Source organism: Elaeis guineensis, chromosome 2, assembly GCF_000442705.2.
Source record: "Elaeis guineensis isolate ETL-2024a chromosome 2, EG11, whole genome shotgun sequence".
Taxonomy (NCBI): Eukaryota; Viridiplantae; Streptophyta; class Magnoliopsida; order Arecales; family Arecaceae; genus Elaeis; species Elaeis guineensis.
The window spans coordinates 49,341,329-49,353,816 of record NC_025994.2 but is presented as its reverse complement, the minus strand read 5'-3'; positions in this window follow the sequence as shown (position 1 = coordinate 49,353,816).

Sequence of the window (12,488 nt, the reverse complement as noted above, 5' to 3'; positions counted from 1 at the left end):
ATAACACTTGACAGACCTAGGTCTAAGCTTGTATGTAATTAAACATTTAACATAAGCCGGATACCCCCAAACCTAAGGTGCGAGAGTACTGGCTTATGTCCTAATTCATATCTCATATGGCATTTTGGTTACAGACTTACTCGAAACCCTATTTAGAAGGTAACAAGCTGATTCGAGCGCATATCCCCAGAGAAAGATCGGCAGATAAGCAAACCCCATCATGGATCGAACCATGTCAACAAGGTCCAATTCCTCCTTTCAGATACACCATTATGCTGTGGTATTCCAGGAGGAGTCCACTGAGAGAGAATCCCATTCTCTCCAAGATATGTCAAAAACTCATTGGAAAGGTATTCACCTCCTCGATCAGATCGAAGAGTTTTTATACTTCCAGTTTGTTTTTCTATCTCATTTCAGAATAGTTTGAACATTTCAAACGACTCCGACTTATGCTTCATTAAGTAGACATATCCATACCTCGATAGGTCATCTGTAAAGGTTATGAAGTAAAATATCCACCTCTTGCACTTGAGCTCATGGGTCCACATACATCATAATGTACCAGACCCAAGAGTTCACTTTCTCGCTCACCTTTTTCAGTAAAAGGTGACTTGATCATCTTCCCAAGAAGACAGGACTCACATGTTGGAAGTGATTCACAATCACCAACTTTCAAGAATTCCTTCTTGGAGCCAACCTGTTTATCCTGTTCTTATTGATATGACCTAGCCTACAGTGCCAAAGGTAGACTTCTGACACATTATCTATTCTAGGATATTTACTGGAGGTTTGAACTACATTAACAGGCTGTGATAGTAAGTATATTCCATTATTTAGTTATCCAACAAATATTGTAACACCATTAAAAATGATATTACAAATATTTTTTTTTATTAAAAATTCATAACTGTAACATGGCCAAAAGGCCTACATAAATAATATTTAATAAAAAGCTTGGACAATAGTGACATTCACTAAGAATTACATTACGAGAGTTGATTACAAGGTTCATGATTCCTAGAGCTAGAACTGGAACTTTGCTTCCATCTCCAACGTTCAGGAACCTCTCGCCTTCATCAAATCTCCTACTGTCTTGCAGACCCTGCATTGAATTACAAATATGATAAGGGCTTCCAGTATCCAATATCCAGGCAGTAGTATTACAAATGAAAAAGTTGCAAGGTGTTATCATATAATTACCTTACTTCTTCTTCGGCCTGTTCGGGTCCAGGGAGGCAATGTATAGAGGACAGTTTCTCTTCCAGTGCCCCTGCTTCTTGCAAAAGAAGCACTCTGCCTGGCTCTGGTCGGGCTTGCGCTTCTTGGTCTGACCCTGTGCAGACATCCCAGCATGCGGCTGCACCTTCTTATTCTTCTTCTTCTTGTTCTTCTTCTCCTTCTTAAAGGGTCGACGACCAGAAGAAGACCCTCCCACAATATTCACCGACTTCTTATGGAGCTGGTGGTCCTTCTCAAAGTTCTACAGCAACCCCAACAAGCCGTGGTAGTTCACTGCAGGCTTTGTCATCCGAAAATGAGTAAGGAAGGAGAGGAAGAATTTGGGCAAAGAATTAAAGATCGCATCCTTACCAAGCTGCTCGTGCAAGGGAAAGCCCAGTTTACTTAGGTGCTCAATCATTTCGATCATGTACGATACATGATCGATGACTGAGGCCCCATCCCTCATTCGAGCATTGAAATGGCACAACTAGTTTTGTGCCTTTCAACGTCGTCAGGCGTGCCAAAAGAGTCATTCAACATTTGAAGCATCTCCTGTGGCTGGGCATTCTCGAACCTATGGCTAAACTCATCATTCATTGCCGCTAGCATTATACACCGAACGGTGGTGCAGTCGTTGAGCCACTACTGGTAAGTATCTCAGACCGTCCCTCTAGCATTTGGGGCTAGCTCCTCAGGTGTCGGATCCGTTACTACATAAAGGATCCACTCATGCTCAAGATGATTTTTAATTTTCGATACCAGCTATCGAAATTAGGTACCATGAGCTTGTCATTATCTAATAATGACCGGAACGATAGGGTAGTGGCCATAGCTGCATAAAAAAAAACCAGTCCTCTATTATATATAAATTATTAATACTAAAAATTTGGACTTTAGTCTAAAGTTTCTCCTAGTATTTTTACGAACTGATAACCTCAACCTCCAATTCGAGGAATTATTTTAATTCCTTAGTGGGTACTAGAATCCACACAAACTACACACGAGCCCAACTTTGGTTGGTCAACCCATATGCATCTATGGGTAGATTCATAACCAGTTATTTCTCTAAACAACTTCTAGTAATTAGTTTTGCCTCAAAACCTAATCAGTAGGCTTTGGCCTCCACTGAAAAGATCTGGTTAGGTCCAACCATTAACATGACTTGATTTGGTGAATCATACCAATAAATGATCAAGCCCGACTTTGGCCAGTCAACCTGACCACCATCAGAAAGACTCAACCAAATTATCATACTATGAATGATAATTTCATTAGTCAATAAGCACAAGGTCTTTGGGCCTCCAATGATTATTAAACTAGCGGACTCATTATCACTCACTTAATGGGAGGCAATAACTTAGTTATCATTATAACTTAATCATTTTTAGGGACCTAATAATTTTTGAGGATTTTATTAAAGGATAGAAGAGAAGAAATTAACTAGCCAATTTCAATCCTCCCACTGATTTCACCAAGTCAGATTAAAAAAGATTTAATTAAAGTCGGCATTAGGAGCACCTAAATCAGTCACACTGATTTACCTAATGACATGGGTGAGCCCTAATCACCAAGTGATCTAATCATAACCTAACTCACCAGGTTGGCCAAGTAGGTGAGATCAGTGGTGGGGATATGCCATTAACTCATCAGAGATCGAATTAATGCGAGTAGCTCCCACCTAAGAACCACTGGTCAAACTGCCGAACTTACCTTAGACACCAACCGGTTCATTAGTTTTAATTTGATCAACTTAGTAAATAAGGTTCCACCATGTAGCCATGAATTAAGTCCATCTTGGTCTAGTTAAAAACATGGACCCATTCAATTACAACCATTAGAGTTGAGTCTAGAGTGTCCTTGACCTAATCTAATTCAACTTTTGATTAGATTTGATCAATTACTCTAATTTAGTCCATTTCTTTAAGCTAACCTTAGGTCTAACCCAATTATGGACCTAATCCATCTAACTCATTGACCCATAAGTTTATGCAATTGTCTTAGGTCTTAATTCACAATTCTAGACCAACTAGACAACACTTAATTTTTTTAATTAAGTATTTGGGCTGATGGGTCAGGGTTTGGTATTTCAAAAATAATTTTTAAATTTGAAAGGTTTTATTTTCTATTCACCAAATGTGTTGACTCATTTCACAAACAGATTAGCATATTTCATAAATAGCAATCCTATTGCTAATAACAGAAAATAACTCAATTAAAATAAATCATGAATATTTTTTTAGATCTAATCTAACATATTCATGATAAATTTTATAATTGAACCTTTACAATTAATTTCTTTCACTGCTTCATCTGCATGGGATATAATTACAGCGGCACTCCTACCGCCATAGGAGAACCCCATCGAATGGGAGGAGAGGGTCTTTAAACCCAACTTTTCTCCTATGATCGGACGACCATGGCAACCAACCCAATTAGACTACTTGCTACTTGGATCAAGTATATCTAAATATACCAATTTCAATATTTAAATTTTAAATTTTAAATTTTAAATTTTAAATTTTAAATTTTAAATTTTGAATTTCAAATTTCAAACAAATATCAAATTCCAAATTTTAAATTTTTGAATTTCAAATTTTGAATTTTAAATTTTGAATTTCAAATTTAAAGTTTTAACCAAATTTCAAATTTCAAATTTTGAATTTTAAATTTTTGAATTTTGAATTTTGAATTTCAAATTTCAAATTTCAAATTTTAAATTTCAAATTTTTGAATTTTGAATTTCAAACAACTTTCAAAAAACAAATTTCAAATTTTAAATTTTAAATTTTAAATTTAAATATTTAGATTATAACTTAATCTATGTATGCATATATATATATATATATCATATTTTAGAACCTACTCTGATACCATTTGTAGTGAATTTCAGTGCAGGGATAAAACGATACTTTTAAAATTTTTTCAAAATTATAATTTTAAAGTGAAAAATATTAATTAATTTAATTAATTAATATATATTTATCCTATACTAGGATCTAAATATGATATATAGCATGTATTTAAATTTAAAATTCAAACTTCTACAGTAAATAATTTACTGTTATGTGTTCAGAACACATTACCTTCGTGCAGGTAGTCGATCGCTGTAATTTGATCACCATCTGAAAGGTCTGATCATTGTAATGTAGCCACATAGTATGTCTGGTCTCCACGGATCATCCACATAAAACTTCCAATCTGATCGGCTCCTCACGAATGCTAGTTCATTGTAGAGCCCTTTCGACGGCCGATGCCGATCGAACTCCTTCGATCGATGTCTGTCGACTCTTCGAATGCTTCAAATCATCAACAAAGATGGTAGAGAGATTGATGAAGCTCTGTCTAAAGTTTTGTGGGCTCACGACACTCGTAGATCACCTTCTCACTTCCCGAACCCCAGGCAAAAACCCTAGGTTACTCACTGAAAACCCTGCGCCCACTCTTGTTTTTTTTCTTTCTTTTTCTCTCGAAAGTTTTTGAACTTCTACTCATGCACAAGGCTTCCTCACGCCCACTATTCTCTCTCAAAAAATTTCTACACACATCCCACCTCCCTTTCTCTTTTAAAATAGTGCAAGACGTGTCTTATCCAAGTGAAAGGATAAAGATAAGTGGTTGCACACTTGAATTCAAATCGAATTTGAATTCAAATGCAAACCAACTCATCCTTACCCACTCTGGGCATAAGAAGAGAGGAGGTGTGGATTCTTTGTGTGTGGAGAGTTTACACGAGAAACTCTTTCTCGTGTAAAGCAAGGGGCGCACAAGATAAGGTGGGTGGTGCATGGATTAGTTGGTTGCCCATTCAAATTCAAACATCCTTTGAATTTGAATGGCCAACTAACTTATTTTTATCCAGATAATTAGCACACAAGGGTGGGTGTGGGATGCATTCTGTCTGGAGAAAATTCACAAGATGTTGCTTCTCGTGAATTCAAATGGGTGCAGAGAAGTGAGGTGGCGCAGGGAGTTGAATTCAAAAGGTGGTTTGATCATAATTGAACCAACCTAATCAAAATAGGTTAAGCATAATTAGACTAAGTTAAACCAAACTTAAATAGGCTCAATAAAATTCTAATCAAATCAAGAATTGACTAAGCCCAACCCCTGATCAAATCAGTGATCAAAACACCTTAGCGATTAGGTCAACACTTAACCTAATTGGGTCAAACCCAACTGAATCCAATTCAATTGGACTTGATCCAAAAATAATTACTCAATTACATTGAGTTAATTAGTGATCAAATCATTAATTAAATCCCTCATTAATACTAAGTCCAAATCTGATGGGCAATCGGGCATCAGAATCCATCGATATGAAACCCTGATCAAAAAGTCCCAAACCAGTGGGACACTTGACCCCGGTACCCAAAATGTGTGGTACTCGTGATCAGAGAATCCTGATTCTCGATCACAGAGTCCCAGACATGTAGGACTCAAATTCTATGAGTATTAGGATTCTTCATCAGTCATCAGATCAGATAGGAACCTCTAATGTGTGTGACCCCGCAGGTTCGAACCTAAGCCGGTAGCATAGGAACCAATTCCTGTACTAATCGAAGTGACCATCTAGCAATGGTACCCGACATCTAGATAGGTCGACTAGTTGCAATCATAACACTCAGAACCTATGTGAATATGGTTACTGTATAATTCATCCTTTTGACCCCTGTGTTTAGAATGACTCAGGGTTAAACTGTCAACCCTGATTAGATCATCCGAATCATGCTCAACTCAAATAGTCTTGTGACTCCTCACTAGGACTACCCTGGCCAAAGTTTTGCTAAATTGAAACATGACTGTACACAGCTCCTGAACTGGAGTGGTCAATCCCATCTTGACACACGCACCAACAAGTCAAGTACTTGACTACACCCAGCATCCTTCCATCACTGAATTAGAAACTCAGGGAGTTCAGCGCCTAAGTGTAGTGAGTTGCTTGCAAGTCACCGTGGCGGTCTCAGGTCAGAGGGACAGCTATACCCATTTCCCATCAGAGCAAATCTTGACAGCAGAAATAGCTCCAGAGTCGATCACATTCAGTGCAGATGTACCCTTACATCTCACCTGTATGCCATACCAGTGTCTCTACACTCTTTGGTTAAGAAGACAACCAACCCATATGGCACACAACGACCTATGCTTGATAAGCATTGTCATCCTTGGTAACAACGTATCATTTGGTTGCGAACAGGTTTAAGGACTAAATGATAAATCCTCCTTTGTCGAGTCTAAATAGTCCTAAGGACTTCACCACAACACAGGAGTTCATTAGAAGATGAAATATTTTGTAATGAAAAATATTAAAATAATTTTATTTATTTATAATTTATATACTAAAATAAAAAGAAGCACAACCATCAACAGACTGATGATTGACTTTGGGACACTATTTCCAACAATCTCTCACTTGGCCTAAAGCCAATCAATGCAGTATCTAATACCCATCTTCAACTTGAAGTCGTCGAACTTCTTCACCGCAGTAGCTTTAGTGAATGGGTCAGCCAGGTTCTCCTTCCCATCGTTCTTCTGAAGGTCGACGTCACCTCGATCCATGATTTTTCAGATGAGATGGTAGCGGTGCAGAATATGCTTCGTCCGCTGGTGTGCCTTCGGTTCCTTCGCCTGAGCAATGGCTCCAGAGCTGTCACAGTTGAGCAGAACTTGACCAACAAGGGAGGGTGCTACTCTGAGCTCGATGATGAATTTTCTCAGCCATACCGCTTCTTTGGCAGCATCTGATGCAGCTACATACTCTGCCTCATAAATTGAATCAGCCACAGTGTGCTGCTTGGAACTCTTCCAGCAGACAGCCCCATCATTAAGGGTAAAAATAAATCCCGACACACTATTGCTGTCATCATGATTAGACTGGAAACTAGAGTCTGTAAACCCTATAAGTCTCAAGTCTGATTCACCATAAACAAGCCACTGGTCCTTAGTATTTTTTAAATACTTCAGGATGGTTTTAACAACCTTCCAGTGATTCTCCCCTAGATCAGATTGGTATCTACTTACTACCCCTAGTGAGTATGCCACATCTGGTCGTGTACATGTTGTAGGGTTTCAGAGTGGGCATGCACAGTGGAAACATAATGGATTTCAAAATTTTAATAAAGAAATTTTAAATATTAAACTCTTAAACCAGTATCTCCTTGATGATTAACAATCATATATAATATAAATTAAGATTAAATTTAAGTTATAGAAGAATACCTGCAGCGCTTAATCCAAATTTCGGCAGAACCTCCACCAGGCGCCCAAGTGTTCACCCTCCAACGGTGATCCACACAGGGCTATGATCAGGACACCAACTCTTTGAGATGATTCCTCCTCCAAAATTTCTACTCTGAGAATTTTCTTGAACACCAGGACCTCAAGACGCTCTTCCTCTTCTCCTAGCCTTCCTATCCCTACCTTTCTTCTCTCCTTGTCTTCCTTAATTCTCTTCCTAGACTCTTGTCCTAAAATCGAACTTGTCCTTTCTATTTTTGGACTTGTCCTAACAAGAGAAGGAAGAGACTAATTGGACAATAGGGAGAGGATGTTAGAAAGAAAGGAGGAATTGAAAATCTGAATGAATCCAATCCCCCGGGCACCCCCTTTAAATACTTAGCGATGGGTTGCCTTCGGAATTTTTCGCGCCCCTTCCACACGCCATCTCGCATCCATCAGAAAATCTCACACCTCTGATGAATTTCATGCCTATCTAAAGTTTTTGACACATGGCAATCATCAGAAAAAATCCAAGAGATGCTTCATGCAGAAGGACTCTTCGAAATATTTTTCTCGATGATTCTCGATGAGTCGCAGCTTCCATGGCATAATTTTTTTCACCACCCATCAATGTAATTTTGTCCATCCAATGGCCAAAAATTAAGGTCTAACATGAGAATGTTGTGAAAAAAATTAGATTAAAAAGTGGCGTGACAAATGGGTTAGAGTCCTTCACAAGTTGGACTCTTGGTCAGGCGCATGGATCAGGCTGACAGGATTTCCAACTTCAATGAATTTCCACGATTAAACCAGAAGGAATTTTAACTTCAAAAAAATTTGAGCTCAAATAAAGTTAGAAATCATTAAAAATTTATTTCATCATGGAACATAGGATAAGCTCAGGATGAGGCATCCCATCTCATGGGATGCGAAAACTATTTCTGCACACAAAAACTGCACCCACGCACAGAAAAATTCTTGACTCTGGAGAATTGGTTTCCTGGCTCCAAATTTTTGGTACATGTAGAAAAGGGCTGAACAACTCAAATCCAAAATTGATTTGAATTAATTTGGCTTTAATTACCCAATCTGGAATCAATTTTAAACCGATTCGAAACAAGGAGCTAGTTTTTTGCAACATGTGCTAGCATGTCAATTTTGCAAACATGATCTAATCCAATTAGACCCCTGATCAATACCCTTTGTGTGTGACCCATTGGGTTCACATCTAGCCAGCAATAGGTCTGAGTTCAAGTCGATTTGATTTGATTAGAATTTAATCTAACCGATCTAGATCCAATCGAGCTAACCCGATTTCAGCAATTAGAACTCTTTCTAATTGGTGATTGAATTAAACTCTTTAATTTGATCAAACCATAAGATAAGATTGACGTCTAGCAACGTATCATGTCTACCTAGAAGATATAAAATTTTTGATAGAAATACCAAAAATACCCTTCAGTGGAAAGTTATGTGCAATTTGATCCTGCGATCTCCCTGCACCCCGAATATGACTCTGGATATGGAATGATGTCAAATCCAATATCATACTCATATTTCTCTCAATCTTATATGATGATTCAATTAATAAAATATTAAAAACTCTTTCTAATTTTTATTTTCTTTGATCAAAGGCTTCCTGAATCATCAATCGATCAGAACAAGTAGGATGCGATTTCCTCTTACCAGGAGTGATCGATTCCATGTTGACCTACTCACAACCTCCATACACATTCTACCATATCTAGAACACCCGTACATGACTAAGTCATGAATGAGTATGAACCAAAAAATATGGATTCATGTATACAAGGTTCTATGGTAGTCTCAGGTCAAAGGATTACATGCACAACTCCCACTATAAGAAAACATCTCTTGACAGGTAAGTAAATTCCATAAGATGTTTCTTAAGTCGGATCAATTCAGTGAACTCATTCTCTAATGAGCACCCACTTCCTTGTATTAGTGTCTCACACAAGTGGCATATGAGATCTGCCACCCTCTCCATCGAGCATACATAGAAAGTGCTAATCTATCCGGAACATTGATCTCCTACTCAATGCTCCTATGACTAGGAATATTCTAAATCAGAATTTTTAGGATTTTAGGTCTCATAGGTATGATCTCATCATAACCCTAAACCCATTTTCTGATTTATGGAGTTCATCATAATCATTACTAAAGTAAGATGCAACATATGATGAAAATGCCTTTTATTATTTAAAGAGTCAATACATAAGTCTGAAAGATTACAAGGAAAATCTATCAAAATACAAATTTGATTGGCTTGTAGGGCATATTCCTTTCAATCTCCACTTGCACTAAAGCCAATCGCCCTTATATTTTATCCCCATACAATCGAGATGGCGATCGAACTGCTGCTGTGGTAGAGCCTTAGTGAATGGGTCTGCTATGTTATTCTTTATTTCTACTCGTTCAATGACAACATCTTGTCTTTCGATTATTTCACGAACAGATGGAAGCATCTTAGAATGTGCTTGGATTTATGATGAGACTTGGTTCCTTTGCTTGAGCAACTGCTCCAGTATTATCACAGTAAAGTGGTACTGGATTCTTAATCTCAAAACGACACCCAACTCAGTGATGAACTTCTTCATCCAGACACTTCCTTGGCGGCTTCACTTGAGCTATATATTCTGCCTCAGTGGTTGAGTCAGCTACAGTCTGCTGCTTGAAACTTTTTCAACTAACAGCTCCACCATTAAGAGTAAAGACATACCCTGAAGTGGACTTACTATCATCAGGGTCTGATTGGAAACTAGAGTCAGAATAACTTTCTAGTTTTAAATCAGATCCTCCATATACTAAAAAAATATCTTTAGTCCTTCTTAGGTACTTAAGAATATTTTTCACTGCTTTCCAATGATCTTCTCCTAGATCAGCCTGAAATCTACTAACTATGCCTAAGGCATAGGCAACATCAGGCCTAGTACATAGCATAGCATACATGATCGACCCTACTGCGAAGCATAGGGAATAGAACTCATTCTATTTCTCTCTTCCGGTGTTTTAGGAGACATCCTTTTAGAGAGATGTATGCCTTGACTCATGGGTAAATAACCTCTTTTACTTCCATCCATGCTAAACCTCTTTAGCACTAAGTCTATGTACCTGGATTGGGACAAGCCTAACATCCTCTTAGATCTATCCCTATAGATCTTTATACCTAGTATATAGGATGCTTCACCCAAATCCTTCATGAAAAACTTACTTGATAGCCATGTCTTGACCGATTGTAACATTGGGATATCATTCCCAATAAGAAGTATGTCATCCACATATAAAACTAAGAAGATAATGGCACTCCCACTAGTCTTCTTGTATACACAAGGTTCATCCACATTTTTGATAAAGCCAAACTCTTTGACTGTAACATCAAATCGATGTTCCAACTCCTTGAGGCCTATTTTAATCCATAAATAGATTTCTTAAGCTTGCATACCTGATTTTCTCTCCCTTTTGAGATAAACCCTTCTGGCTGAGACATGTAAACCTCTTCCTCAAGATAACCATTAAGGAAGGCGGTCTTCACATCCATTTGCCAAATCTCATAATCATGGTATGCTGCTATTGCAAGCATAATCCATATAGATTTGAGCATGACAACAGGTGAAAATATTTCATCATAATCAATACCCTATTTTTGCCTGAAACCTTTGGCTACTAATCTAGCTTTATAGGTTTCAACTTGCCACCACTCCAATCTTTTTCTTATAGACCCATTTGCATCCAATAGGGGTCACACCCTCTGGTGCATCAACCAAAGTCCACACTTGGTTGAATACATGGAGTCCATTTCGAATTTCATAGCCTCTAGCCATTTGTCTGAGTCCCTTCTCATGATGGCTTCCGTATAGGTCAAAGGTTCATCATTCTCAATGATGTGGGCTTCATTATTCTAATAACGAATCCATACCTCATAGGTGCATTCCGCACCCTATCTGACCTTCGAAGAGGAGGTTACTTTGTGTTTGTACTTCATTAATGGATATTTTTGGTTGAGGATCATCTTGTGCTTGCATTTGTAGGTCTTGAACTTCTCCAAGTTCAATTTTCTTCCACTGCCTCTTTCTAGGATAAACTCTTTTTCCATAAAAGTGGCATATTTACTGACAAACACTTTATGTTCAGTAGGATGGTAAAAGAGGTATCCTATACTCTCTTTAGGATAACCTACAAACAAGTATTTATCTGCCCTAGCACTCAGCTTATGTCCAAAATTTCTTTTAACATAAGCTGGACAGCCCCATATCTTAAGATACTTAAGATTAGGCTTTTTTCCTCTCCATATCTCATATGGAGTGCTTGGTACAGATTTTGAAGGTACTCTATTCAAGATATAGATAGCAGTTTCTAGGGCATATCTCCAGAAAGAAATTGGCAAATCTGTAAGGCACATCATGGACCGCACCATATCTAATAAAGTACGATTCCTTCTTTCTGCTACACCATTTAGCTGTGGTGTATAGGGAGGGGTCCATTCTGAGAGAATTCTATTTTCTTTAAGATGATCCAAAAATTTATTGGATAAGTATTCTCCTCCTCAATCAGATCGAAAGATTTTAATACTTTTTTCAGTTTGTTTCTCGACCATACTTTGATACTCTTTAAATTTATCAAAGGCTTCGGACTTGTGTTTCATAAGATACACATATCCAAACCTAGATAAATCATCAGTGAACGTTATAAAATAAGAGTATCCTCCTCTGGCTTCTGTTGTCACAGGACCATATACATCAGTATGTACAAGTCCTAATAACTCACTTGTCCTTTCTCCATGTCCACTAAATGGAGTCTTAGTCATTTTTCCCATAAGACAAGATTCACAAGTACCTAATGATTCATAATCATAAGGATCAAAGAACTCTTCTTTGTATAACTTGTTAATCCTTGTCTCACTTATATGACCAAGTCGATAATGCCAAAGTAAAGTATTATTCAACTCTTCTCTCTTTCACTTTTTACTTTCATTAATATGGAAAATATTGTCATTAGATAGAATTAGAAGACCATTATTAATAATGCCATGA